Source organism: Lepidochelys kempii, chromosome 2 (genome assembly GCF_965140285.1).
Source record: "Lepidochelys kempii isolate rLepKem1 chromosome 2, rLepKem1.hap1, whole genome shotgun sequence".
NCBI classification, from domain to species: Eukaryota; Metazoa; Chordata; order Testudines; family Cheloniidae; genus Lepidochelys; species Lepidochelys kempii.
In genome coordinates, this window is record NC_136381.1 from 56,113,483 (window position 1) to 56,141,212 (window position 27,730).

Sequence of the window (27,730 nt, forward strand, 5' to 3'; positions counted from 1 at the left end):
CCCACTAAGTGCATTCCAACTCAAAACAGGACGAAGCCACATATGCTTCTATTTTACCAAATGCCTCATGCCCAATCAGACCACTGAAATATAAAAGAAAAACAAAAGACTACCCCCCAATATTACCCTCCCAAACAAAACACCAAAAAACACTGTTTACTTTGCCATAAGAAATCTCACTTCATTTGAGATCCTCATTCTGCATCTCTTTCATAAATCTGGAAGTCTTAGAAACAACTGAAGTGTTACCTTTCCCTAGAGGGAAAAAACAAAAAACATGAAGGTTTGGACATGAGCAGATGAAATCAAAATAATGGCAGTAAGGAATACAAATGGGAAGCACCGAGTGGAGTGGGGCATGGCTAAGGTAACTGGGCATGTGCTAATTCAGTTCATCGCCATTCTAGCCTCTACCAGTTGGGCTTTATGCAGAACTTAAAGCTGCCTCCCTCGGGGAGAAATGCTGAAGAAGAATAGGAGACATAAATCTATTAGCCTCCCAGCTGACACAGGGAGATGCCATTTCAGCTTTCCTGTGTTCTGTAAAAGTGAATCTGACCTCAAGTCTTGCCTTTTCGTCACTAGAACAAGTGGAGGAAAGACTGTGTCTACTGGACACTTGTGTACCAGAGTGAAAACAGTGCACATTTGGTCTCATAGGAAACCCCTGAAAGCGTGGGACATCTATTCCATGAAAATAGAAATGGTGTTTCCTTCTTAAAGAGATGCCAAATCCTTTATATGGAACACACTAATGATAACAGTAAGTTCCATGGACCAATAGCTGGGTTTCAAAATAATGTATGGAAGGTCATAATTACTTGTGGATTAACATTAGCTATAGGTCAGTTCATGCGAGGCAGCTTTCTCCAGGACTACAAACAGCTACCAGCTCTCTCTGAGTCCAGGCCAGATCTGCACACCCACTGCTCTCCATTCAGCTACTGGATGAGGAACAGGCAAAGTCTTGGCAAGTGGGTGGAATGCAGTATACTCTTACTGTCAAAGGCCAGCAATAGACTATTACCCCACTGGAGCAAATGAGTTGCAAGGAAGGAATTGTGCCTCTGAATCATAGTCTCATCAAGCTCCGCACGCTGTTACCAGGGCAGAGAGATTTGCTTAGACTATCCCACTTAAAAGATTCAGATAAATTGCTTCAGAACTGTGCTAACAATAAGATGAAAGTGATTGAGCTGCATCTAAGTTGGTTAATAAAAGTGAAAGGGGACAACTAAATATTTAAATGAAAAAAAGGATATTGAAGCGGGAAAAGCTGACATAATGCATCTGAGCATTTAACGGTAAATATAATGAATTGCAATACATACATGCAGCAGATTATTAATAATTAATATTTTAAATTCCTGCAATATATGTATCCTTTTAATACTGAAGTACAGATTCTCAGTTGCACTGAGCACTGCTGCAGGGCAACTGGGGGGGATAAAAAGGTGGCCTTTCATGACCTTTCCATCACTCTGATCCCTGGGAATGCAAGGGGATGTGGTAAGTACAGCCTCTGGTCAACTTACAGCAGCCTGAGCCATAAAACCAGTGTGTGACAAACGGGAAACCAGCATCCCTCTACTAGATAGGTTTCAGAGTAGCAGCCGTGTTAGTCTGTATCCACAAAAAGAAAAGGAGTACTTGTGGCATCTTAGAGACTAACAAATTTATTTGAGCATAAGCTTTCGTGAGCTACAGCTCACTTCATCGGATGAATGAGTGGAAAATACAGTGGGGAGATTTATATACCCAGAGAAAATGAAACAATGGGTGTTACCATACAGACTGTAACAAGAGTGATCGGGTAAGGTGAGCTATTACCAGCAGGAGAGCAGGGGGGAAAAACCTTTTGTAGTGATAATCAAGGTTGGCCATTTCCAGCAGTTGACAAGAACATCTGAGGAACAGTGGGGATGGGAGGGGGCATAAACATGGGGAAATAGTTTTACTTTGTGTAATGAAACATCCACTCCCAGTCTTTATTCAAGCCTATTTTAATGGGGTCCAGTTTGCAAATTAATTCCAATTCAGCAGGTCTCTCATTGGAGTCTGTTTTTGAAGTTTTTTTGTTGAAGAATTTCCACTTTTACGTCTGTAATCGAGTGACCAGAGAGGCTGAAGTGTTCTCTGACTGGTTTTTGAATGTTTTATAATTCTTGACGTCTGATTTGTGTCCATTTATTTTTTTAGGTAGAGACTGTCCGATTTGGCCAATGTATATGGCAGAGGGGCATTGCTGGCACATGATGGCATATATCACATTGGTAGATGTGCAGGTGAACGAGCCTCTGATAGTGTGGCTGATGTGATTAGGCCCTATGATGGTGTCCCCTGAATAGATATGTGGACACAGTTGGCAATGGGCTTTGTTGCAAGGATAGGTTCCTGGGTTAGTGGTTTTGTTGTGTGGTGTGTGGTTGCTGATGAGTATTTGCTTTAGGTTTGGGAGCTTTATGTAAGCAAGGAGTGGCCTGTCTCCCAAGATCTGTGAGAGTGATGGGTCGTCCTTCAGGATAGGTTGTAGATCCTTGATGACGCATTGGAGAGGTTTTAGTTGGGGGCTGAAGGTGATAGCTAGTGGTGTTCTGTTATTTTCTTTGTTGGGCCTGTCCTGTAGTAGGTGACTTCTGGGTACTCTTCTGGCTGTCAGTCTGTTTCTTCACTTCAGCAGGTGGGTATTGTAGTTGTAAGAATGCTTGATAGAGAGCTTGGAGGTTTTTGTCTCTGTCTGAGGGGTTGGAGCAAATGCGGTTGTATTGTAGAGCTTGGTTGTAGAAAATGGATCATGTGGTGTGGTCTGGATGAAAGTTGGAGGCATGTAGCTAAGCATAGGCGTCAGTAGGTTTCCGGTATAGGGTGGTGTTTATGTGACCATCGCTTATTAGCACCGTAGGGTCCAGGAAGTGGTTCTCTTGAGTGGACTGGTCCAGGCTGAGGTTGATGGTGGGATGGAAATTGTTGAAATCATGGTGGAATTCCTCAAGGCCTTCTTTTCCATGGGTCCAGAAGATGAAGATGTCATCAATGTAGCACAAGTAGAGTAGTCAATCTCTTTGGTCACTCAATTACAGATCTAAAAGTGGCAATTCTTCAACAAAAAAACTTCAAAAACAGACTCCAATGAGAGACTGCTGAATTGGAATTAATTTGCAAACTGGACACAACTAACTTAGGCTTGAATAAAGACTGGGAGTGGATGTGTTATTACACAAAGTAAAACTATTTCCCCATGTTTATGCCCCCCCCCCCGCCACTGTTCCTCACACGTTCTTGTCAACTCCTGGAAATGGCCCACCTTGATTATCACTACAAAAGGTTTTTCCCCCCTGCTCTTCTGCTGGTAATAGCTCACCTTACCCAATCACTCTTGTTACAGTCTGTATGGTAACACCCATTGTTTCATGTTCTCTATGTATATAAATCTCCCCACTGTATTTTCCACTGAATGCATCCGATGAAGTGAGCTGTAGCTCACGAAAGCTTATGCTCAAATAAATTTGTTAGTCTCTAAGGTGCCACAAGTACTCCTTTTCTTTCTACTAGATAGGTGCACTGGACTTGAACTCAGGAGACCTGTGTTCTTTTCCTGATTAGTCCACTAGAGACACCATTATAGAAAATAAAATTTTGTATACAAAATAAATGATTTATGCATTTGCAAAAAAGAGTACATTGGTGAAATTATGAGGTTATCAACTGCCTACTTACATTAGTATCAGTCCTTAGCCCAGACGGAGATTAAGGACCTCACCATTTTAGCAACTGATAGCAAAATTCTTAAGAAATAGGAAATATGTAAGTCTTATTTATGTTAAAAGATGTAGCTTCCTGACACAATATGGAACAGATGCCTTGACTCTTTTGCTCTGTGGACCACTCAATTCAGATAATAATTTCAGAATGCCTCTCAAGAAAGGGACTTCACTTGTGAACTAATACTTAAAATGAATTGCAGTTCTGTGAATTAGTTCTCTGTCTCTCTGTGCAGCCAGTTTTTAATGTTTAGATCAATTTAAATCAGAGGGCCATAACATGCCACCAGATTTTAAAAAGAACTCCTGTTGAAAATTTGTTTTCAATACACGCCACGCTTCTTAGCCAGGAATCTAAGGAACAATTGCACTATCCAACAATTATTTATTAACTGAAATTAAGTCAGAATCATCTGTTTGTCTAGAGCAATTTGTTTGGGATAGATCATACCACTATTTGCTTGTTTAAAAGAAAGTACGAAATTTCCTTATAAAAACAAGCTACAGCGTCTAATTTTACCAATGGGTAAAATTCATCCCGGTACAGAGAGGGACCAGGGCAAAGCTCTTGCAACATTTAAGTCCAACTTAAGTTCTCAAAAAAACCCACCCAGCTTTAGTGGTCCATAACTCTTGTACCCTTGTAGGCAGGGTTGAATTTCACCCACTGAGTACTGAGCTGAAAATGAAGTAGTTTTCCCCAGTGAAAACATTGAACATAGCCAGGAAATATTCCCCAAGAGAATTCCAAAAATCAAGCAGCTTCTTCAATTAAAGAACTGAATTTAATATCAGTTGTAGCAATACAACTTGAGGCATAGGCATCCACTCCAGGAACATGCTGTTTTAGATATGAGAGAAAAAATATCAGAAACAAGCAAATGAAATGATGACAGGAGCTGAAAGATGGAAATGGGTTTTTCTTTTTTCCTCCTCCCATATCATACAAGTGTTTTGCGAACATCAAAAGCATGCAGATAAATGGGATTTCTGGGATGGTGTAGTTATTGGTAAGGATTTATTCTGGAAGACATAACTAGTATCATAAAGAGTTTCAGATTAAAGGTGCTTGAATAAATAGGTGTAATATATTACTCCTGACATTTTTGCTTTTCCCCACAAAAAATTGTTTCCTTAAGCAAAGTAATACAAAAAAGATCACTGGCAACTGACTTTGTACCATTGGGACAACTCGACAGAGCATCAAATATAGTTGTATTGTGTGTTTTAGCATTACTTACAGTACATAAGGGGTCAAGAAGAAAGCATAACATTTTACCTTCCTTCATAAGTACTTCACAGTGGCCTTTCCCCACCTTTACATTCCTCCTTTGCAATCAGGGTTTTACAATTACTCTTTCCATTGTTAAATGCTATCCAATTGCTATGGGACAAACTCTGTCATTGTTGCTCATATGGGGATGAAATTCACCCTGTGCAGTGGGTCAGCATAAAGTGTATGCATCATTCTCACTTACATCCTCAAAATAGGTGGTACACATTTTATGTTTGCTGTCTGCCTGGGGCCATGAGTAACAGTGGCAGAATCTGGCTCTTTGTATTACTACATTTAAGAACAAGAGACACCTTAACTCAACCTAATTATACTAGCACCACCTAGTTGTGTTCAGAATCAGTCATTTCTAATAATGGTATACACATGTCTACTAGAAAAAACATCTTTCATTTTAGATCTGCATTAACCCTATGTAAGGTTAAGATTCTATCAGGGACAGGTCACAGGCAATAAATAAAAATTCACAGAAGCCAGTGATCTGTCCCTGACTTTTACTAAAAATACCCCGGGACAGGGGACAAATAGTCAGAGCTCTGCCAGGTGCTTGCAGCTGCTCCAGCCCCTCTGCTGCTCCTGTGACAGGGGCTGACCTCACCCCAACCGCTGCTCCAGCCGTGGGGTCGCTGCTCTGGCCTTGCCCCAGAAGTAGTCCTGGAGGTCCTGGAAAGTCATGGAACCCAAGACCTCCATGACAGAATTATATCTTTAACCATATGTCACATTTTGGAGTACAAGTCAGACCAATGATAGGTTGTGTCACTGCCTGTCCTGTACCCCTGGGTGCCTTAAATGCTTTGCTGCTGAGGCTCACAGCCCAGATACCAACAGCCAGCAGACAAGTATGCAGTTCCCTGAGCACGTGTGCTGTGCAGTCATGGTTCAGCACTCTGATCCCAGCAACCTGCCTACAACATAACCGCACCCTGGTCTCCATCAGCCTCAGTTACTACTTGCAGAATGATCAACACACCTGCAGTCCCAATTTCCCCCAAAATGATCTGCCCTGACATGTCCATCCCTTTTCTGGAACACAAAATTAAGGTTTGTTGCTCCTTTTGAGAGACAAAAAGCACAACTTATTACTTTAACCGGAGCTAATTGCGTCAATTCAAACATAAGCGCTGGGTTGGTTTAGATTAAAAGCAAAACTTGTTGATTTAATCAGAGAGGTTAAGTTAGTATAAGGGATAAAGTCAAAAGTGGTTACAAGCAAATAAAAGTAAAATACACATTCTAGCGGCTAAGACTAACAAGCTACAGCCTTGGTTCAAGGTGATTTCTTACCAATCTCTTTTTTTTTCCTGACTTAGTTAGGATCTTCCAGAGAAGCACAAGGTGCTTGTTTCCCTCCTCAACCTAAGTGAAAAGTTTTTGCCTAAGCAGGTTTCTCATATATATTTTCAGTTCCCAGAGATTCCAAACCCCTTCGTTGAGGGGTCCATCTTTCTCAAGCTGCAAGAACTCTGCTCCCTTGTATCTATCCTGTGACGGATGCCAAGATGGCTTCTTCTTATATCTTCCCAAACTCAATATTTTGTCCCCAGACTCATGATGTTCTTCCCTTCCTGGGGGTTTCCCATCCCCCTTATGATATGTATGTAAATAAGACTTCCATTGTTTTTGGTCACACCTTGCCTTGCTTAATTTCATTATAGATAGCTCCCTTCCCTCCTGTCTGGGGAAAAAAACTGTTTAGCTGTGTGTGGTCAAAGACTTTAAAGCATATATCATTAAATATCCATAATTTCTCATATATATCTCACTGTAAAATGTGTACATTAATACTATTAGTCACCAGTGTGTCATTAGCTTTCATAAAATACCTAACTCAATACATTTATAATATAGTAATATTGTATACAATCAGTTGATTCAGTCGCTTATCATTTGAGATTCAGACCCCCACAAGAGGCTTCCCCTCCACACTCACTAAGTTGATGGGTTTGTTTACCTTTTATGTAAATGTACCTTCACTGTGGCTGCCCAACAACTAGTCATACAAATACATTCCTTTGTCTAAGGCAGACTGTGCATATGTATTGCGTGCCAGACACATTAAGAGGATACCGTTAGCACATATTCATAACTTTGTAAAGATGCTGTATACAAAGTCACACAAAGATATTAATGATCAGTGAATTAGTTTTCCAGTGATCTTACATAACACCTTTTATATAAAGATTATGACTGTCAGATATAGTGAATATATCAGGCCCCACAGGAGTTGCTGACAGTAGTAAACCACCAAAGTGTTTCTGTGCCACACTATAATACAATTTAAAGATATAGCTGCCATAGAACTCAATTTGGAAACCATAATTTCTGTTAAACTTACGGTCCCCCTGCAGCTTTATATCAATGGCTTCAAAGTTTATGTAGCTTCCACTAAATTTTGTTACTTTCACCTGAAGTTTGCAAAGTAATGATACAGTTACTAAAATAAGCTCTTTACAAAACAAAGATAGTTCTAGATAGATGCTCTGCAGTGAAGGATAGAGACACTTTAGGGAATATTTTCCTTATTCTAATAAAGTTTCAGAAGAATGAGACTCCTTCTATGGTTCTTTACCATTGTGAAATGACTCTTTATTAAGATAGACTAGGAAGAGACTGTCTTCAAAGGCAGACCCTCCCAGGAGGTCCCTTCAATACTTTGTTCATTTAGAGCTGGTTGGAAAATGCCAATTATTCTTTCCACATGAACACTCAGAAAATAATTTTATTTTTCATTAAGATTTTCTGCAAAAAATGTGTTTCAGTTTTTCAATTCAGAACTGAAACCCCAAACATTTTTTCTTTTTTGAAAATTTTTGGTTAACATTTTGTTTTTGAAGTCTGAAAGTTAACCAATTTTTTGGGGTATTCATTGAAAAGCCAGAAGAGATTGTTAAAAATGAGTTGTTTTTCCCCATAAACATTTTCATTTTGACAAAAAGCCTTTTTTCAGTCAATTAAAAAATTTCAACTAGCTCTAGGAAGTATGTGGTGTCTACTTTGAAGCCTACACTTGGGCTGCCCATCAGTGTGCCTACTACTCTGTGCTCTCCAGCTTCCATCATAGTCCCTTGAATAACAGGCTGGGGAGCAAAATATGACAACAGGGAATAGGTTGCAAGGGAATAGACGATAGCAGTAGCAGCCTCTTTGCCAGATGCCCATACAGTGGTAAGGTTTGTCTACACAGGAAAGTGACACAAATATAAGGTAGGGTATGAATTTAAAATCACTATTTTTACTGGTACAAGTCACCTTCTGGTTTAGTTTGTTGTAAGGTAAGTTTAAAATGTCACTTATTCCAGACTTTTTTTTTAAAAAAGTGTCCTCACACGGGAGTTATATCAATGTAACTATAGCTGTTTAACCCTGCCAGTATAACTGGAAAAATCTCCTGCATAGAAAAGCTTTAAGTGGACAGAGAACCGCTACTCAGAAAGGAGGGTGAGAAGAGAGGCAGAATCACCAATAACTTGGAGGAGGAGTTCGGAGAAACAGGAAAGATGGAGAATCCAGAAACTTGGTGAGGGTAAGAAGAGGGGACATGGATGAGGATTGATATTTGGAGAGTGAATGGTGTGATGGGACCATTCAAGTATTGTAATATCACTTTGTGCTTACAGTGCCATCTGAATATTGTTATGGTCTCTGGTATTCTACTATTTTGTCATGTTTCAGCTAATTAGTTAATTATACAGCACTTTTAGAATGTAAAGCATTATGTAAGTTTCAACTAGCAATACTAGTGTGCTAACGTTTTACTACTCTATTTTTAAATTGAGTCTTAAAGTTCTTTTCTTTGGACATAGAATTTTAAATTGAATAACCACCAATGCCGTTTTAACTATAACAGATTTATTTTTTCTCCTATGAAAGATTTCAGCTTTTACACAGTTTGTAATAAAGCAACCATATTTTTGGTTTCCTGAAACCTTTTTAGAGATTTATCTTGCCATATTGGCAAATGATTTTGCTTACATTGGAATATACTTATTTACTTTTACCATTCACATTAAGAAGGCTATTTTTGCTGTGTACACAAAGTTTGTAGTTTTGATTATGCTTTCATTGAGCCTGCCAAAAACAAAATCTAAATTAAATTAGATTGCTTACATATCTAAATAAAAAATGGAAGCCTTGCCTACAGGGACAGAAATAATTGCAGACAATTCAGACTAACCCTTAAAAAAGCCCCAAGCTATTCAGTGTGCTAACATTCAAAGGTGCACTCAAATGACTCTAAGGGAGGTAGATGGATCTTTCAGATGAAGAAGGAGAGAGAGAGAGAGAGTACCATTCTTAAAAAGAAAAGGAGTACTTGTGGCACCTTAGAGACTAACCAATTTATTTGAGCATGAGCTTTCGTGAGCTACAGCTCACTTCATCGGATGCATACCACGCGGTATGCATCCGATGAAGTGAGCTGTAGCTCAAGAAAGCTCATGCTCAAATAAATTGGTTAGTCTCTAAGGTGCCACAAGTACTCCTTTTCTTTTTGCGAATACAGACTAACACGGCTGTTACTCTGAAACCTACCATTCTTAAAGCACTGTTATCAAGCAGGAGTCTGTAATAGGAAGTTTGGGACCTACATTTCTCTCATACCAGTGAAGATCAGTGAAGTCAATGGAATTACTTCACTGTAAAACCAGTATAATGAGAACAAGATCTCAAGAAGCAGAGGGCCAGGAAAAAGGGGAGAGAGGAGAATGGTTCCCTAGATAGCTACAGGTCCATCACATAGCAAGCTAAGAAGTCAGCATGTCTTATATATTTTAATATTATTCTTTGAGCCTTGAGAGTCCACCCAGGTCATATTTTTTCTAAACAGCTAGTTCTCCTCCTCATCCCTTTTGTTTTCCTAAAAAGAAAGCTGAGATTCACATAGTCACTTGACTCAAGAAGCAGGGGCTTAAGGAGAATACCAAATACCAGAAGATTTGCAGACAGATTGCAAGAGCTGGCAACACTTAACCTACAAACGGTCAGCACTGGAATTAGCTCCTGAAATTAGAGCAAGCTCCTGAACTGAACTAAATTTCTAACCTGGGGCAATCTTCTGATTATAAAAAGCTTCCAAGATGTACGGAAGTCTCAAATTGAAGAGAGTTCTTTGAAGGCTGGAGCTGGCCTCTGCCTCAGCTGAACTCCCAAACTGAAATGAGTGCTACCAGACTAGAGCAGCAGGTGCTCTAGTCCCATAGCCCCACACCAGCCAGCCCTCTTCACTTGACTCAAAATAGAATCCCATCTCCAGCAGCAGACATTGCAGCCTCTCCTAGCTCCAAGATAACTTCACTAGTTTGTTCCCCAAATCTCTATCATTTCAAAACAAGGTCAACTCAAAAGAGGAAAATCGAGATCAACCCTGCGCACATTGCAGTCAGCTTCTACTTTCCAGTCTCTCCTTGGGACTCAGTAGAGAACCTTGATACAAATAACAGTCATACAGTTTAAGGCCAGGACGGACCACCAGATCATGTAGTTTGACCTCCTGTGTGTCACAAGCCACCACCTAGCACCCACATACTTAAACCCAACAACTGAAGTTAGTCTGCTGTGGGCTGTAATACTTCGCTCTAAACCAGTGGTGGGCAACCTGTGGCCCGCGGGCCGCATGCAGCCCATCAGGGTAATCCGCTGGCGGGCCACAAGATAGTTCACATTGACCATCTTCAGGTATGGCTGCCTGCAGCCTGCTGCAGGTTGCCCACCACAGCTCTAAACTGTTCATGGGTGACAGGCAGACAATAGGAAGGACCGAGATGTAACAATGCTCTAACCCCCTTGCAATGGCAGGGAATTGATGATGAGAGATATACCCAGATAATCCTGGCAAGAAGCCTGCACTCCACCCTGAGGAGGAAGGCAAACCCCGCCCCCTCAATGTCACACCCATCTGATCCAGGGAAATTCCTTCCTGACCCCACATATGGGGATCAGTTAGATCTGATCATGTGAGCAAGAACTAGCCAGCCAAGCACCTGAGAGAGGAAATGCTCAGTACCGCTCCTGAGCGCCAGCCCAACCCATCCAGTGTCCCAGCTCCAGCCATGATGTCTCCATCTCTGATGCTTCAGAGGAAGGAGGCAAACAAACAAACAAACAACAGAAGACATTGGGGGCAGGAGGCAATTCCTCCCTGACCCCTGCAGTGTGTCTGGCTGAAGCATGAAATTTGAGGAATTTTAGACATGAACCAGAAGGGACTCTCAGGGCTGCCGAGCCCTGCCCACCACGTCATAAGCAACCCCATCATGCAATTCCACTCATAAATTTATTAATCTCTCTCAAAATATGTCACCCATTTAAGCCTTTCACAAATCTATCAGTCAGAGTAGCAAAACATGTCCAGATAATATCCATCTGCATTTTAAAAAGAAAGTGTATAAGGAAAACCATGAATTCATCACTATTTAAAAGTTCACTAGATTGAGGAAAGATGTGTGAGGATTGAGAACAGGCATCTCTCTTTTAAAACAGGATCAGGAAACAAGTCATGGGTTGATTCTACTCGCACTGATATCAATAGAATCATAGAATCATAGAATATCAGGGTTGGAAGGGACCCCTGAAGGTCATCTAGTCCAACCCCCTGCTCGAAGCAGGACCAATTCCCAGTTAAATCATCCCAGCCAGGGCTTTGTCAAGCCTGACCTTAAAAACCTCTAAGGAAGGAGATTCTACCACCTCCCTAGGTAACGCATTCCAGTGTTTCACCACCCTCTTAGTGAAAAAGTTTTTCCTAATATCCAATCTAAACCTCCCCCTCTGCAACTTGAGACCATTACTCCTCGTTCTGTCATCTGCTACCATTGAGAACAGTCTAGAGCCATCCTCTTTGGAACCCCCTTTCAGGTAGTTGAAAGCAACTATCAAATCCCCCCTCATTCTTCTCTTCTGCAGGCTAAACAATCCCAGCTCCCTCAACCTCTCCTCATAAGTCATGTGTTCTAGACCCCTAATCATTTTTGTTGCCCTTCGCTGGACTCTCTCCAATTTATCCACATCCTTCTTGTAGTGTGGGGCCCAAAACTGGACACAGTACTCCAGATGAGGCCTCACCAATGTCGAATAGAGGGGAACGATCACGTCCCTCGATCTGCTCGCTATGCCCCTACTTATACATCCCAAAATGCCATTGGCCTTCTTGGCAACAAGGGCACACTGCTGACTCATATCCAGCTTCTCGTCCACTGTCACCCCTAGGTCCTTTTCCGCAGAACTGCTGCCTAGCCATTCGGTCCCTAGTCTGTAGCGGTGCATTGGATTCTTCCATCCTAAGTGCAGGACCCTGTACCTATCCTTATTGAACCTCATCAGATTTCTTTTGGCCCAATCCTCCAATTTGTCTAGGTCCTTCTGTATCCTATCCCTCCCCTCCAGCGTATCTACCACTCCTCCCAGTTTAGTATCATCCGCAAATTTGCTGAGAGTGCAATCCAAACCATCCTCCAGATCATTTATGAAGATATTGAACAAAACCGGCCCCAGGACCGACCCTTGGGGCACTCCACTTGATACCGGCTGCCAACTAGACATGGAGCCATTGATCACTAAGACATGGAAATAGCAAAGCTCTCAGTTTGATCTGTACTTTCCTGTTGTGTTCCTCATAAATATTCACGTCAGAGCACTCTCCTAGCATCTGGCATGCTATTGGGCCAAGCAGAATACAATCAGGAACTCAGACATAAGTCCCTTATGTCTGTGAAAAGATAAAAACAGTTCCAATTAGCTTGTTACATACTGCTCTAAACAACTGGCCTTCTACGTCATCCATGATTTTTATGCTTTGTAGGTTAAATCTTGGCCTACTGATCAGAGCTAAAAAACCAGGCTCTATGCCAGGGGCACTGCAGGGACGAGCAAAAGGAACTCTTTCCCATAGGCAGAGAAAAGACAGCAGAATTGCTGCACTGTGCAGCTCTGATACTGCAGTAGTGCCTACAATTCCTGTCCCATATGCTGAAAATCCAATTCTCCCCCACTTCATTCCCAAATATCTCCACAGATGGAACTTTCAGAGAGCTGTACTCCACGGCATTCAGTGTCCCCACACATTTATGCAGAAATCATTCGTTTCACCAACAACAAAATTTAAAAAGTACTCACTGTCGTGAGGCCAAGAGTGGTTTACAGCTGAGAATGCCCAAGCTTGGGACAGACTGTCAGAAAATAGAGCAGACATCCCAAACTGGTGGAATGTTCTAGCATTAGATTTCACCAAGCCAGTAATAAAAGGGTACTCTTGGATCGCTATACTAATTTACCACAGAGTGCAGACAGTCCCCTTGACATTCCAGCCCCTGCTTACCACCCAGACAAACTGGACTTCTGTGGCATAAGGTTATTAAAACCAAAAACACCACACATTAGGTTCTTCCAGTCCCAAAAAATCAGTCACTCACCCCAGGTCACTGGATACTTCAGGATCTCACCAAAAATAACACTGCTAGCCAATCCTTAGTATCTACAAAGGTAAAGATTTCTTAAGAAAATGAGAGTTAAGAGATTGAAGCAAATGACATATATTACATTAGAAGTTGTAGTCCAGGTGATCACTCATATGTAGAGTTTCTTAGAGTCTTTTCTTAAATCCTTCAAGCATTTCCCAAAGTAAACTTTTGGGGATCTTACTCCAATGGCTGGAAACTCTCCCTGTTTAGAGTTCAGCAGATTAGAGTTTAAAAAAAGAATCCTTCCCAAAGCCCCTTTTATAGTTGAAGCAGGCTTGGTGAGTGTTGCTGGCACAACATGGGTTTTCCTCTGGGGAAGAATAGGTAATCCAGACAGTGTGTGAGCTTCCATTGTTAGACCAAGGACCCTTGCTTTGAAGCTAACTACCTACTTCCCATGCATACACAAATAATTCATTTATACTGATTTACATTAGGCAATTGCTAGTCCTTCATTAAAACTGGTGTGGACAATACAGGAAAGATTCTTTAGTTTCATGCAGTGTATACTCATCTTTGATCTTAATGCTAATTGAGTACAGGATAGAGACAGACATCAACATACAAACAACATTTTCCTTGATTTCTTATCAACACAAGTGAATGGGTTTGTGTGTTAATTGTCAGCCCAATTAACATCTCTTTAATATCAACACACAGTAAATTATCCTGATTGGAATTGCAGTGCCTCTCCATATGCCTATAAGAGTCATATTCAGGTGAGTGGGCCTGTTAGTTTTAACCTGAACTGGTTTGCCAGCATCACATTTACACAATCTATTTAAAGAAAATCTCATTCACTGTTTGCATCCCCACACTGGGAATGGGACAAGACAATAAGTCCTGATTATTTTGCAACCACTATGCATGACCAGTAAGTGAACCATGGATACTGGGCACAAGAAGTCACATAAACGGTCATTTGTAGATGACAGATTATGATGCCCAATGAAAGTTCCTGTAACCGAGTCCACTCATCACTTGGTGCCCCCTCATGACCAGGGACAGAATAGGACCTCCTATTGACAGTTACCATGTTGGTTTCTCTTTCAGGTAACTTGGTCCTCCAACCTTAAGGCCACCCCTTCCGAGGTCCTAAATGTCTAAACTGAAGTCCCAAACTGCCTTTAACAGAAACAAAAAGATTGTTTCTCTGGGCTCTTCCTCAAACTAATCCTCAGTTCAGTCTGCTGGGCTCAACTACCCTTGTATGGAGCCAGTAAGGGATCCCAGTCCCATCCTCAAGTCTGGGTTCAGCCCAGGGTCTTTCACTGCACAGCTAGGTCAGATCCTTTAACCACATATCAGTTTTCCCTGGGCCACTTCCTATCTTGCCATTTTATTTCTCCTCCAGGTCTCCCTAACGCTTCTCCAGTTAGTCAGAGTCTCTACCAGGCCTCCCTGCCTAGCAAACTTTCATCACTGTCTCCCTACATGGTCAGGGTGCCTGCCTGGAGAACTTGCCTCCTAGCTTGCTTGCTTGCCTCCCTCTCCCATTCCCATTCCTTCTACTGACTCAGGGCCCTGCAACTTCTTCCCTAGCTGGACACTGCCAACACTTCAATCTGGCTTCCTTTCTACAGGAGTCACTTGATTCCTCGCAGGAACGGCTTGACTTGTAATCACATTTGGCTTAGGCCCAGTCTCTCCACCCCAAGGGCAAGCCATCCTATTACAGTTCCTTTAAAGAGATCTTGTCGTTATTTGTTCTCTTTTGGAATGTTGTATTTTTAGAAACCAAGGGCCAGACCCTCAGCTGGTCTAAATGAGCCAATCTCCATGCCTGTTTACGCCATCTGAAAATCTTGCGTCAGTTCTTCAGAAATTAATCAGTGTTTTTAAATTTAAACTAAAGCCGGGATCCCTTATTAGCATACAGACAATATGGAAGCAAATGTGCTGCATTAGAAAGGTATTTTTAAATACTTTATAGACCAATTCCACACTGTGTTCCTAGAAAAATGTCCTGTTTTTTTTCATACGTCTTTGATCCATGCCAAGGATACAATTCCCCAATCATTCCACCACAGTGTCTGTCTAGTGTAATTTGCTCCATCAAGTGCTATCCAATAAATAAAGCAAAGTAAAGGGAATTTTGTTTCATCAGTTCATTCATCATATTCCTGCCGCTTTCATTGTACCTAAAATGGTTGTTTACAGAGCCAGTTTAGAAAGGGTTCACTCTCTGTGGATTTTCACCTCCTATCTTGGTGCTCCAAAGACTCCCCACTTTTACTCTGTCTTTTACTCCCTAAAGCCATTGAGCCAAATCTGCAAATGATGTAAATTGGCATAAATAAAGCTAAGCAGGATTTTAATTGGAGAAAATAGTAGTGGAAGTCTCTGAGGCTCTGGCCACTTAAAACATCAAAATGAGATGTCACTTACAGCAGATAGTGAAGGTTTCCACGCTACATGTGCTCTGCTGGGCTTCACTGGGTTCTCCTTCAACAGGGTTCTGATTATCCAGCTGTGAAAACCCATATAAGGCACAGGCATGATCGGCACATACTTAAATCCCTTTGTGGTACATTTCAACGCCTAAATCCCTTTGTGGATCCCACCCCTAGCCTCTCTGTGCCATCTCTAAGATGGGGATGATAATGCTTCCCTACCTCATAGGTGATAAATACATTAAAGATTGTGAAGAGCTTTGAGATCTACTGATGAAGAAATAGGCATTCTTAGTCTGCCTGCAGCCTCCAGCAGAAAAGCATCAACCACTACTTCCAGGGAGGAAACTCTCAGGCCCCACACTGACCACCATGGCAGACTAATCTAATGTAGGGGAATGACCCTAAGATGTCCAACTGGGTTGTACAGGATTAGAATATCCTTATAAGATGTGGATGCCCCTCTGGGCAATATGGGATTGGATCCTCCTTCATGGAGTTCAAAGATCCTCTTGGCTTCATTCCTCCCCTCAGGCCTTTTGAGTCCATGGGGAAAAAATAAAAGGAGTACTTGTGGCACCTTAGAGACTAACAAATTTATCTGAGCATAAGCTTTTGTGAGCTACAGCTCACTTCAGCTGTAGCTCACGAAAGCTAATGCTCAAAATAAATTTGTTAGTCTCTAAGGTCCACAAGTACTCCTTTTCTTTTTGCGGATACAGACTAACACGGATGCTACTCTGAAACCTGGGGAAAAAAATGATTGTCTTCTCCCAAATGCCATCCAGTTGTGGCACCAAGATGAGATGCCACTCGTGGTAGATAGTTCACATCTGTGATCTTCCCAGTCCTTTCTTATGTGCTTTGAAAACAGTGAAATGGTTAACAATACTGACATATTTGGGCACCTATGTTAATACCTATTGAGATGAATGGGCAATTCACCCCTCTCAGAGCTAAAATATATATGTGGTTTGTTAAACTTCGTTGTGCATGAAAATTTCCATTTTCTTTAGTTTTTCTACTCTGCTGTAGGTTCCCCTTTTTATCACACTTTTTCATACCTTATCATGGAACTGAAGAGTTTTCCCCCCTCTTTTTGATGTCATATGAATGTGACTGAGCCCTGCCATCCCTCTAGCCCTGCTGAGCTGAGTAGTAACTCTCAAGATTTTCTTTCACTTTGTAACTCCCACCTCTGACTAAGAGGAAGAGAGGCATTTATGCTCTTGCTGAGACTCAAAGCAGATGGGCTAGGTGGGAGGAGGGACAGTACTGCTATTTCAGAGTCATATCTGTCAGTCCACATGAGGTCTGAGAGTGACAGTAGGATAGCAACTTCAACTGTATAGGTACTCTGAGTAGCTCCCAGGTCAAACCCACAAGATATACTGCTTTACCACCTTAGTCCTGTTGTCAGCTGAATGATGCTATGTAGCCAGTAGATTTAGAGAAATTAAATTATTTCCTCTTCCTGGGTTTGCTGGGAGCACAAACTTGATTTCCCATCAGTAGATTATCTTCCCAGTTGTGTGGTGAATGCAAAATTCACAATAACTTACATACTGTAAAATCTCTCAACTCTTGTTGCTAGCAAGTAATCTGATTTACACTACTGAAACCTTCACAGCTGGGAGTTTATACATGTGGGGCATATCACGGGTTTTTGCTAACTAATGAGCTGATAGAAAAAATAGTGATCTGTGGCTTGTAAGCACAGCTTTTTTCATGAACACGGCTTGTAAAGGACAAACAAAGGGTACAGTGCTGAGTTTAGTGGACTAGTGGGCAATTAATTCATTTTTAATTCTTGAGAATTGAATAAAATAAAAATTACCTTGGCACCTTTATAGTTATCAAACTTATGAGGAGAACTATTTATGTCCTGCAGGCCGAAACAGATCCAGGTGACGGCCCTGTATGGAAAACCTCATGAAATAATTAAAAAACTATATTTATAAAGGTCTAAACAACCCTGGTAACAACTATGGAAAAACCCATACCTTGTTCCACCTTCAGTTTACTAGGGAATTTTGCCCATTCCTCTGCGTGAGCATTTGTACACATTGATCCACACTTTCATTGCCTCCAGACTGGGGTACTGTAACACTGTCCCTGGAGCTGAAAGAAGTCCAGCTGGTTCAGAATGCAGCTGGCTACTTCCACAGTGGCTTTAATTGCATGAGCTGGTACTGGGCAGTGTAGTTTTATATCAGTGGCAGCTCCCAAACATAGGGCTGCTCCTATGAGTATGTGTGCACAGCAACTAGACACCCATGGCTGGCCTGTGCCAGCCGACTCGGGCTGGTGGGGCTCAGGCTGTGGGGCTGTTTCATTGTTGTGTAGATTTCCAGACTCGGGCTGGAGCCCAGGCTCTAGGACTCGAGGGTCCAGAGCTTGGGCTCCAGCCTGAGCCTAGAAGTCTACAGAGCAATGAAACAGCCCTGCAGCCCGAACCCCACAAGCCTGAGTTGGTTGGTATGAGCCAGCTGCAGGTTTTTCTTTGCAGTGTACACATACCCTTACAGACACAAGCCAACCATAAAGGTCCTGACTTATTATTTACAAAAGTGTATGTGTTATTGCAGACTATGATTATCCCCAATAAATTTTATGAGCCATGTTTTCAAACCAGCCTTGACCCAACCTCCTAACATTGCGCGTAGAAAGGTTACATTTGCACACAGCAATTGAATAGACATCCAGTTAGCTGATTTTCCTGCATCAAATGGTGCCACAAGTACTTCTTTTCTTTTTGCGAATACAGAATAACACGGCTGTTACTCTGAAACCTGTCATTATGCAAGGCACTGCATTTAGCTGTATGGAGTGGAAATCTATCAACTGCATGAAAAAACTTGTACAGATATAGACAGACATCATCTTCCTCTCCAAATGCAAACAGATGGCAGGAGAGTGGGGTGGGGGGAGAGAAAAGCTTTTGTAGTGGTAAACACCCATTTTTTCATGGTTTGTGTGTATAAAAAGATCTTCTGTACTTTCCACAGTATGCATCCGATGAAGTGAGCTGTAGCTCACGAAAGCTTATGCTCAAATAAATTGGTTAGTCTCTAAGGTGCCACAAGTACTCCTTTTCTTTTTGCGGATATAGACTAACACGGCTGTTACTCTGAAACCTGACAATTTTCCTGGATCAGATTTGCATATGGAGATTGGTGCCTCTGACTGAAAGTTAAAATCACCTCAGAATAACATTCCAACATAACTAAAGTCCAACAATATCTTTCAATAAACTCATATCTGTCAACCCGGAAAACCACCCTTCTACTCCAACATTCAATTCCCACTTGATTCTCCTGTTTTCAAATACCTAGAAAACCTGCATATTGTAGCATGCCCTGAAGGTCATTAGATTTGGACTAGTAGCCAGCAACTTTTAACATAGTAATATTCATCTCTTTTATTACTTATTATTTGAATTACAGTAAAACCGGACAGTCTCTACGCAAAAGAATAAATGGCCACAAATCTGACATCAGGAATCATAACATTCAAAAACCGGTAGGAGAACACTTCAACCTCTCTGGCCACTCAGTAAAAGATTTAAGGGTGGCAATTTTGCAACAGAAAAGCTTCAAAAACAGACTCCAACGAGAAACTGCTGAGCTTGAATTAATAGGCAAACTAGATACCATTAACTTGGGTTTGAATAGAGACTGGGAGTGGCTGGGTCATTACACATATTGAATCTATTTCCCTAAAGTTAAGTATCCTCAGACCTCCTTGTCAACTGTCTAAATGGACCATCTTGATTATCACCACAAAAGTTTTTTTCTCCTGCTGATAATAGCTCACCTTAACTAATTAGCCGCTCACAGTTTGTAAGGCAACTTCCAAGTTATCTGTATGTATATATATTTCTTCTTACTATATGTTCCATTCTATGCATCTGATGAAGTGGGTTGTAGCCCACGAAAGCTTGTGCTCTAATAAATTTATTAGTCTCTAAGGTGCCACAAGTACTCCTATTCTAGTAACACGTAGGGGCCTCAATCATGGATCAAGGCCCCATTGTACTAGGTTCTGTACCAACACAGAACAACTGTTTTCAAATACATCATAGCATCCTTCTCAGTAGATAAGAGGCATTTTTCATAGTCTCAGAGCCCACAGTTAAATTAGCCTTCAGCATGTGTTCTTGCCCTTCTAATTAAAGGCCTGATCCCATGACAAGCACTAGGCATTAGGGATGATTAGTACACAGCGGGAGGTGCTCAGTACTTCACTGGAACATGCCTTATGTTTCTTACATGAGTCAAATTAGCAGTCAGGGTAAAACAGACTTTCTGGGCATCATAGATCTCAGTTTACAGAACTGGTTCTCAGTTGTAGCTTCACCATAGTGTTGATGAAATCTAATGCAAATCTGCAGCTGAATGCCTTCCAAGACAATAGGGTGGAGATTATGGTTTTCCTTCATTAGATCATGACAGCATATTTTGGGGGGGGGGGGGCTGATTATGATCCTCATGAAAACTACAAATTAAAATTGAAGTTTTGCTAGTGCTAAATTAAGATGAAGATTTTAATAGTCCTTATTGTTTACTAGGTGTCAAATAGCATATCCTCAGATCTTATGCTCATCATACTCTAGGTATGATTTCATCATTCCTAGCACAGGTCTTTCCACATTGCTGAAACAACTGATTTGAAACTAATGGGAAATTGCCCCTAAACCATGTTCACGTTGTCCCGGGTCTCCTACATAGCTGCATCTGAAGCTTCCAATGACCAGTGCCAATTGATCTTCCATCAGTGTTTAGCCGTAATGCCAAACCTATGAAAATCATTGGCGGATAATCCGTAAACCACAGAATATATTTTACATACGATACTTGAACCCTGATGACAGGGCAAGGCTTTATCCTAACCCCACTGTCAAGTGACTGCTTTATAAAAAATGCAGAGTGATCTAATTTAGCCCATAATTCTTACTAGATGAATGAGAGGAGATCAGAGTATTTCACTAAGCCATTTCTTTAGCTGTGGGATCAATTATAGCTGTGCCAGGGTAGGAATATCACCTCCAGTGCAGCAAGCACTAAATCAACTCATACAATACAAATCTTTGTGCACTGAATTGTGCTAAATCCAAAAATCTGAGATTAAGTCCTTCTGCATAAAATGATTGCTCTGTTTCTGTGCTTAGAGCAGCCTGCTGTTCCTCAAAAAGGTTTTGGAGCTGTTTTGACACAATAATAGAAATGTTTTTTCAGAAGATATGATCTTTCAAAAGAAAACAAAAACTCAAAAACCCAGAAACAGATGGATTTTAACAGATAAACAAGGAATGAAGACTGAGGACTAAAGGGAGATTTATTTAGTGAATGCTTTTGATTTATCTTTGAGATGCTGTACAGTAGCAGCGATTCATGAAAAATCAGAAACAACTTGCTATTTACAGTGTTGTGAGGGGGAAGTAACCCTTAAGTAAATAATTAAACAACTGAAGTACTAGCTTTTCAAACTCTAGGTTAAATTTGAAAGGCTAGAAGTCTCTGCAGCAGTTTTTGTTTCTTTGCTAATGTTTGCAAAATATAATACCAAAACTTAAAATTAAGTAAGGGTTGTCTATACAATACAGTACTGCACGTCAGTGGGGTGTGGATTCTAATACACACCAATGTGTCAAACACCAACTGGCCCATGTAGACCCTGCTGGCATGCATGAGAAGTTCCCTTGTGCATATTAACATAGTTCTGCTTGAAATGGTACTATGGTGAAGTGCACTAGGGAACTTTTTGTGCACATCAGCAGGGTCTACATGGACCAGTTAGTGTGCGACACATTAGTGAGTATTAAAATTCATACCCCACTGATATGTACTATTGCACCATGTAGACAAGCCTAATATTGCTAAAAACCTTGCAGAATCTTTCAATCCTTTGCAAATGCTATATAATATATAGATGCAAGTTAATTTAATACAATTTGCATGAGTATTTAAGATATTTTCCCTGAAATCCATCTAATTCTGGACCCTTTTTGATTACATCGTTTCATAAACAAAGCCTGTAGTACAGTATAGTATAAATTCTTATGACATCTGTGGTGAAGTAGATAAGCCACTCACCGGCACAGAAGGAGTTTAAGTGAGCCTTTGGGCCCAGCTAGCCCTGCCCTGTCATATCTGCAGCCAATGCCAGGGCTGGAGGTGAGAGAAAAGGAAGAAGCCTGGCTCAGTTCAGGGCTGACTGGCAAAGAGGCAGGAGCTAGCTGCCTCCCTACCTCAGAGGAAGGATCACCAGGTCAGCGACCAGGAACCAAGCAGCATCTTCCTGATCAAAGGAGCCTGAGAAAGATGCCTAGGAGCACCCAGCCTAGGAGGAACTCAGGTGACTGAAGCTCAGAGAACTTGTGAGGTTCCAACACTGCCAAACTTATGGCTGCCCTGCCTGGAGGAACCTGAGACTGTAGCAGGATGCAGACAAGCCACCACAGGAACTTGAACTAAACAGGCCATGCCCAAACACCAACCAATAGGCTGCCTGGCCCTCCAAACCCCCATTACAACGTCATTTGTAGTGTTTCATGAATACCAGCTTTGTTAGGTATTGTCTAGAAACCAATCCACACATAATTATTATCCAGGGTTTTCTGCACCCAAAACAGTGGTAGCATAACTGTTTCTCTCCAGGTGGTTATAGGATTAAATCAATGAGGACACAGCTCCTCCGTCTGATAAATGATTGATACAAACTAGAGTGCCTTACCTAAAACTACTTCTGATTAGGTCTTAAGCACACAAGCTGGAGACATGTAGGTAGGAATAGCAGTCAGTAGGTTTCCGGTATAGGGTGGTGTTTATGTGACCATCGTTTATTAGCACTGTAGTGTCCAGGAAGTGGATCTCTTGTGTGGACTGGTCCAGGCTGAGGTTGATGGTGGGATGGAAATTGTTGAAATCATGGTGGAATTCCTCAAGGGCTTCTTTTCCATGGGTCCAGATGACGAAGATGTCATCAATATAGCGCAAGTAGAGTAGGGGCGTTAGGGGACGAGAGCTGAGGAAGCGTTGTTCTAAGTCAGCCATAAAAATGTTGGCATACTGTGGGGCCATGCGGGTACCCATAGCAGTGCCGCTGATCTGAAGGTACACATTGGCCCAAATGTAAAATAGTTAAACCTGGATTTGTGCAGGAAATAGCCCAACTTGATTGTCATGCACATTGTGTAAAGAGTTGTCACTTTGGATGGGCTATCACCAGCAGGAGAGTGAATTTGTGTGTGGGGGTGGAGGGTGAGAAAACCTGGATTTGTGTTGGAAATGGCCCACCTGATGATCACTTTAGATAAGCTATTACCAGCAGGACAGTGGGGTGGGAGGAGGTATTGTTTCATATTCTCTGTGTATATATAAAGCCTGCTGCAGTTTCCACGATATGCATCTGAGGAAGTGAGCTGTAGCTCACGAAAGCTTATGCTCTAATAAATTGGTTAGTCTCTAAGGTGCCACAAGTACTCCTTTTCTTTTTGAGAAAAAAGTCAGTTACCAAGCAAAATAAAACAAAACACGCAAATCTAAGCCTAATATATTTAAGAAACAGAATACAGGTAAATCTCACCTCAGAGATGTTCCAATAAGCTTCTTTCACAGATTAGATTCCTTCTTAGTCTGGGCCCAATCCTTTCCCCAGTACAGTTCTTGTTAGTTCCAGCTCAGGTGGTAACTAGGGGTTTTCTCATGACTGCAGCCCCTTTGGTCTGTTCCACCCCCTCTTATAGCTTTGGCACAAGGCAGGAATCTTTCGTCTCTCTGGGTCCCCGCCCCTCCTTCTAAATGGAAAAGCTCCAGGTTTAAGATGGATTCCAGTACCAGGTGACATGGTCACATGTCCTGTGAGACCCCAAGCCTCCATTCTTTCCATCCTGACTCACAGGAACACAGGAAGGCTTACAAGTAAACAGAGCCATTTACAACCAATTGTTCTAGTTAATGGGAGCCATCAAGATCCTAAGCCACCATTAATGGGCCACACTTGGCATAATTACAATAGGCCCTCAGAGTTAACTTAATATTTCTAGCTTCCGATACAAGAATGATATATTCATACAAATAAGATGACTACACTCAGTAGATTATAAGTTTTGTAATGACACCTTACAAGAAACCTTTTGCATAAAGCATATTCCAGTTACATTATATTCACATTCCAAGCATATTTTCATAAAGCATATGGAGTGCAATGTCACAGACTGTCCAAATATACCTTCCATTATAATGGTGCATTATTTCTCTGACCCAGCCTCCCATTCTGATTAGCAGAACTGCAAACATACAGCTGCATGGCCTTGCCTCTCAGGGCCTAAGATTATTCCTAGCTATGTGGTATTTGGTTTCCAGCTAGCAGTGGCTATACACACAAAAATGGCTGACTGCAGTAATATCAAGACCTGGGGTTACAGGCAGTAATATTAAATTGTGGGGTTACACTCCCCTCCTTGCAGATCACACATTTTAAATATTAAGATCTGCACACACGTACACAACCAGTTTGGCAGGTTGCTAGTGAGGCCTAGCGTGGGTTCAAGGTTCTCGACCAAGAAATAATCTTCTCACTGGCACTCTCAGTTTTCATTCTGCCTTGTTAGAGACCAGACCTCATGTAAATTCCCTTGTAACTGATAAATTCCTCCCACAACTGGTTGATCTTCCTCCAGATCCAACACGTCAGTGCCAGGAACAAAACAACCACCAATATCTGAAAGGCCAAAACTACCACAATTGGATGTAAAGCCAGATTAAAAATCCATTTTGCTGTGGGGGACCATCACAACATGTCTCCCACCATTTGTGTTCCAAATCTTTTTTACTCTCTCAATTACTTGTTTAATTTTATTCGTAGAGTGATGGACAGTGATCATGATTTTACATGCTTTCTGTTTAGCAGCATGTAAACAATTCCTTAAAAGGGAATGCTGAAGCAGTAACTGTAAAACAATTACATTTATTACAATGGGTACAGGCGTGAGATTTGAATACAATGTGTATTTCACTTTTAATCGGCTATATTTCAACTCAGGCACTTGAAATTTAAACTTGCATCCTTCAGTAGCTACAATATGGCAAAAACATTTGTGTTCATGTGGATTACGAGGTACATGATATACTTAATAGTGAGCACTGGGCGTCAGCTTTTAAGACATATGCAGTTATCACCCACATACACAATCACAAATGTATTTGCAAATGGATTAATGGCATAATGACATTTTCCCTCTATTATTTCTAAACACACATCCTGTGGCTGCAAGGTATTTTTGGTGCATTCATTTCCAAACCCAGGTTCTTCTAAGCAGGTAACTCCCAATTCTACTCTCTTCCACCCCTGAACCTCTTTTGTTACCCATACCCTGTGGTCTATGGGCTCCATCACCATTTGATTAACATAAAGGCCCAATGCTACAATGGGGGAAACCCCTTTATTTCTCCTTCTGACATTAACAAGTGATTTCTCCAGACTCTGGTAAAATTTACCATTTTCCATCAGGATTGCAAATCTCTTTCTGTCTGGGTGGAATTTTTCCAAATAATGCTCCTAATTTCCAACGGGAGTATCTCACTCCTACTATCTTGAATCAGATCCTTTACCACATCAGTAATTCACACCTGAATTTGCATGCATGCCAGAGCCAAGGAAACATTACTCTTGAGGGCACCAATAGCCTTCAAGAGGTAGAGGTGGTCCTTTTCTTGGGATTGCTCCTATTCCACCCCATCCTGTATGGAGCTCAGCTGATCTAACGATACCTTTAGGTGTTGCCACACTGCATTCATTTTATTCTCAACCACCTCCTCATTGATACTATTAAAAACTCCTATGCCTGTGCCAAATGTTCCCAATATGTCCCTTTTTGATTAGTCCTTGTGGGATCTGGGGGCATCATGAAGATTAATTCAATTTTTCTAACCCTCATATAACTTTTCAAAGTGGGTTTTTATTGCCAAGCTGTTTGCTAAGGTAAAATCTACAATAACCTTTTTCAGGGTGTGGGTTCGATTAATTACCAGTTGCTTCTTTACATTAGTTTGAACTACATATGCCTCAACCAAATTAATTACAGATGGTTCCAAAATCCACACTTCTATACCTTTCACTCCATGGGGTCTCTTTCTTTGTTTGAAAATAACAGAACGCCACTAGCCGTCACCTTCAGCCCCCAACTAAAACCTCTTCAACGCATTATCAAAATTCTACAACCTATCCTAAAGGACGACCCATCACTCTCACAAATCTTGGGAGACAGGCCACTCCTTGCCTGCAGACAGCCCCCCAGCCTGAAGCAAATACTCACCAGCAACCACACACCACACAACAGAACCACTAACCCAGGAACCTATCCTTGCAATAAAGCCCGTTGCCAACTGTGCCCACATATCTATTCAGGGGACACCATCATAGGGCCTAATCACATCAGCCACACTATCAGAGGCTCGTTCACCTGCACATCTACCAATGTGATATATGCCATCATGTGCCAGCAATGCCCCTCTGCCATGTACATTGGCCAAACTGGACAGTCTCTACGTAAAAGAATAAATGGACACAAATCAGATGTCAACAATTATAACATTCATAAACCAGTCGGAGAACACTTCAATATCTCTGGTCACTCGATTTCTGACCTCAAAGTGACTATCCTTCAATAAAAAAACTTCAAATCCAGACTCCAGCGAGAAACTGTTGAATTGGAATTCATTTGCAAATTTGATACAATTAACTTAGGCTTGAATAGAGACTGGGAGTGGTTGAGTCATTATACGAAGTGAAAAGAAAAGGAGTACTTGTGGCACCTTAGAGACTAACCAATTTATTAGAGCATAAGCATCTGAGGAAGTGAGCTGTAGCTCACGAAAGCTTATGCTCTAATAAATTGGTTAGTCTCTAAGGTGCCACAAGTACTCCTTTTCTTTTTGTGAATACAGACTAACACGGCTGTTACTCTGAAACCTGTCATTATACGAAGTGAAACTATTTCCCCTTGTTTATTCCCCCCCCCCCACTGTTCCTCAGACATTCTTGTTAACTCCTGGCAATGTGCTGGAAATGGCCCACCTTGATTATCACTTCAAAAGGTTTTCTCTCCCCCCACCCCACTCTCCTGCTGGTAATAGCTCATCTTAAGTGATCACTCTCCTTACAATGTATATTTTTTCATGGTCTGTGTGTATATAAAATCTCCTCACTGTACTTTCCACTTTATGCATCCGATGAAGTGAGCTGTAGCTCATGAAAGCTTATGCTCAAATAAATTGGTTAGTCTATAAGATGCCACAAGTACTCCTTTTCTTTTTGTGACTACAGACTAACACGGCTGCTACTCTGAAACCTGTCATCTTGTACAAAGTATATCATGTAAGGTGCCAATGGAAAAGTTATGATTTGCTGAATATGATTATCCTATTTGTATGCATGTATCATATTTCATATCTGTATACCTGTATTTCAAATGCGTTTGCTCCTAGGTATCACCTACAAGGTAGTTTACATACAGTCTAGCCAGCACATTATGAACGGACTATTCAAGCTGATGGCCCATCAACTAACACATTGGGCCATGGAAGAAGTTTAGCCCCACCTAATGGACTTTCCTGTGGACATTTTAGCCAGAATATGGGTAATGGCCACTGCTATGATTCATCAAAGCATGCAAGGGCATGTGACCAGCTCATGTGACACTAAACTCCATCTTGTGCCTGTACTTTTCCACTAACTGTGCTGTGGGCTTTGTTTCAGCCAATTAAGTTTCCTCCATGTGGCAGAAGCTATAAAAGGCTTTGGAAACATCTCCATTTTTTCTCT